Genomic DNA, 4,073 nt, shown 5'->3' on the forward strand with positions numbered 1-4,073 from the left:
GGAAAATAATTGCATATGTTAAAAAAATAAATTGTGTTATATTAAAAAAAAAACAAACAAAACAAAAAACAAAAATCTCTCAAGCCAATACTGTAGCATTAATAACAAAACACACACCTGCAAAAGGTCTAGCTGAACTTTTACCTCAGAGAGTTTCAATATGGCATGGGATCATGATGATACTGAAGGAAACAAATTCTGGGTTGACCAAGTACATGCTAACAGCCTTAAGAAAGCAGTTGCTGGGCACGTAGCTATCCATCCACAGGAAAAGAGCATAGCTGTTAGGCGAGGCACACTTATTTCTTATCAGTCAGCATCACATGTGTGAACCAGAACGTGTGATTTTAGGGAGGCGCGATCATATCACTCAAGTATTGTCAATGTTTCCTCCAACAGTCTCCATGGGATGATGCTGGCTTAGAATAAACTAACTATGACCAACTTAGGGGGCAAGTCACCTATGGCATTTAAATATACCAGACGGATGCCAATAAGCAGAAATTGGTTGTAACAATAGATTTCCTTTTATATTTTACCCGACAGTTTGGGGTTCTTCATATTATCTTGAGTTAGGGATCCTTCATCCTTAGCTAGGGAATGGAGCACTTGTGGAAGACCATCACTTACGTATCTTTGCCATATCAGGTGGGAGAAGGAACTAAAATTCATTGAACACCTCCTGTGTATCCGCATTATTGATTCTGATTCTTGTAAAGGAGCACTGTGAAGCGAACATGATGACTCTTATGTCGACTTCATGACTGAAGAAACTGAGGCTGTGAGAAGTCTGAAGAGCTTGCCCAATGACAAAGTAAGCAACGGCAGAGCCGCCCGGCCATGTTTCTCTCCATGGGGTCATGTTCATATGACACCCCTCCCAGAGAGGAAGAAATTGAGGCAAAGGATAAAAAATGAATTAAGAGAACACATTAAGGAGAAAGGAAAAGTCGAGAGACTTCAGAGGGGTCCAATAAAGACATGTCAGAAAAAGCATTAAAAGAAAAAGAAATGTGTGTAGCAGTCAAAAGAAGGCCTAGGGGAGAAGAAAAGCAGAAGGGTCCAACCCACTGGGGAGGAAAAAAAAAATTGGCTAGCTGCCTGGCGGCAAGCACTGCAGAGAGATCTATATCCACCAGACAGATCTACCAAATGAAGGAATCTGTGAATCATTAAAAAAATGTTTATTTCTTTATGCCACAAATGATAAAACAGTTAGTCATAAAATATGAGCATTTTTTCCCAGAGTAATTGCTGCAGATATTTTCAACCATTTATTCTAAATGCTCAGTGTTTAACTATTGAAAGAGAAATGATGTGTTTTGAACCAAAATCAACCTCTAGTTATCCACATGGCATGCTGTATACTTTCACGTAGAGATTAATTCATTTGCTGGATGGTGGAAGTTTTGTCAGCACTGGTGCTGACAGAGTTTGGACAGGGACGCTGTCCTCAGAGAAACAATAAAAGTCACTTATCACTTCTTGCCCCCTAAAAATTATTTTCCTTTGTTACTAATTTCCTCATAAATAGAAAGAGCTGTGGTCCAAGTCAAGAAAATCAAGATGTTCCTGGAAACGTGCTCCCTAAAGAACATCCTTTGGTTCCAGCAACGGCGATTCTCAATGTTGAAAGGGAAACACACACACACACACACACACACACACACACACACACGCACGCACACACGCATGCACACAAACCACAAAGCCAAAGCCCTACGAGTAGTTAAGCTGTCATTCTACATTCATTCTATCTTGGTGGTAAGCTAGACTCCTTAGGGGAGACATTGATTGGTCCCCTGGGATATGTTCCCGAGAACATATAGCAATTCCAACCAAACATTTGTCGTCCAAAGAACAGCCAAGCTTTACAGCTGCCAGAGACCTAACTGCGCAGCCTATGGGCATTCTATAGAAAGTCCATTTTCCTATACTTCATCCAGGGAAGGCTCATTGTAAGTCTGCAGTTCTGCCAGAGATGAGGACTAACATTCTTGTTCTAGAATACCTAGAACCTGTTTACTTGGCAAAATAATCAAGAGAAGTTCCCCATGATGTCACACAGTAAGGCTGAACTTCAGAAACTTAAAGTGACATAATTTTCACTTTTATAAATAGTGTATATTACCCTGGGAAGAGTACTTTGCCACAGAAAGGGGGAGTTGAGGAAAGGAACTGAAGCAGGGCAGACCCAACATGACTGAGTTGGGCACCATGCTGACTGCTTTTTTAGATATTTCCCCATGTTTTCCTCAGAAAACTCTGTGAGGTATTTTTTTCAAGGTTTCAAAAATAAATACATATTTAATGACTTGCAAAATCTTTTACCCCAACTTAATTTTCTTTCTTATATTTTTAAATTTATGACAGTTTTAGAAGAATATATGTCCTGTAAAAAGTCTAACGTACTACAGAAATATACAGAATAAAGAAAGGAAAGTCATTAAGTTACTCAAAAGCTCTCTCTGCATTACATAATCATTGTGATCAGCGGTACACCACACCCCGGACATACTTCAGTTTGGGGTTTTTACTTACTTTATTTTATTTAAATATTTATTTATTTATTTTAATGTTTATTTTTGAGACAGAGAGATAGCTTGTGAGTGGGGGAGGGGCAGAGAGAGGGAAACACAGACTCTGAAGCAGGCTCCAGGCTCTAAGCCGGCAGCACAGAGACCAACGTGGGGCTTGAACTCACAACCATGAGATAATGAATGACCTGAGCTGAAGTTGGACGCTTAACTGACTGAGCCACTCAGGCTCCCCAATCTTTTATTTATTTTTAACAAAACAATTGCTAATTAGTATTCTTTACTTGTTTTAAAATGTTTATTTATTTTTGAGAGACACTGAGAGCACAAGTGGAGGAGGTGCAGAGAGAGAGAGAGAGAGAGAGAGAGAGAGAGAGAGAGGGGCGGGGTGGGAATCCAAAGGAGGCTTTGTGTGGAGAGCAAGAGCAGATATCCTGATGCAGGGCTTAAACTCATGAACCATGAGATCATGACCTGAGCTGAAGTTGGACACCCAACTGACTGAGTCACCCAGGCACTCTCAGTTTGGGGGTTTCTAAAAACTGACCGAGATCATATTAAAGATACTACTCTACAGTTTGTTTCTTTCACACTCAAAATGTCTTGGGAAAACTTTATAGGTTTTTAAATAATTGTTTAGTGCTCCATGGTGTGGACATACCACGGTTTATTTAACCAGCCCCCTCCATTTGTTTCCAATTTTTAAACTACCATAAATGTTACATTAACAAACATTCTTTAGAAATATATAAAAAGGGTATTTTTATAGGCAAGAAAACAGAGGTTAATGAATTTTGTTCAAAAGCACATAACTACTAAGCTGCTGCCCCAGGATTCAGAGAAGCTGATGTTTTTCTGCTCTGTGTTACTGCTTTCAGTCTTTGTGTCCATGCAATTGAAAAATGAACTACTGGGACCTCATCAAGATAAAAAGTTTCTGCAAGGCAAAGGAAACAATAAAAAAAACCTAATAGGCAACCAACAGAATGGGAAAAGATACTGGCAAATGGCATATCAGATAAAGGGCTAGTATCCAAAATATACAAGAAGCTCACCAAACTACATACACGAAAAATGAATGATCCAGTGAAGAAATGGGCAGAAGACATGAACAGACACTTCTCCAAAGAGGACATCCAGATGGCCAACAGACACATGAAACGATGCTCAGTGTCACTCATCATCAGGGAAATTCAAATCAAAACCACACCTCACACTGGCCAGAGTCGCTAAAATGAACAAATCAAAAGACTATAGATGCTGGCGAGGGTGTGGAGAGACGAGCACTCTCCTACACTGTTGGTGGCAATGTAAACTGGTGCAGCCGCTCTGGAAAACAGTATGGAGACTCCTCAAAAAACTATTGATAGAACTCCCCTATGACCCAGCAATAGCACTGCTAGGGATTTACCCAAGGGATACAGAAGTGCTGATGCATAGGGGCACATGTACCCCAATGTGCATAGTGGCACTTTCTACAATCGCCAAATCATGGAAAGAGCCTAAATGTCCATCAACTGATGAGTGGATCAAGAA

At 40.1% G+C, this 4,073-nt stretch overlaps 1 protein-coding gene across 2 annotated transcripts in view; it reads right to left on the bottom strand.

The window, feature by feature from the left end:
- Positions 1-4,073, bottom strand: part of ADAMTSL1 (ADAMTS like 1) — an 877,850-nt gene that overhangs the window by 314,025 nt on the left and 559,752 nt on the right. The window lies entirely within an intron of this gene.

Source organism: Suricata suricatta, chromosome 13 (genome assembly GCF_006229205.1).
Source record: "Suricata suricatta isolate VVHF042 chromosome 13, meerkat_22Aug2017_6uvM2_HiC, whole genome shotgun sequence".
NCBI lineage: Eukaryota > Metazoa > Chordata > Mammalia > Carnivora > Herpestidae > Suricata > Suricata suricatta.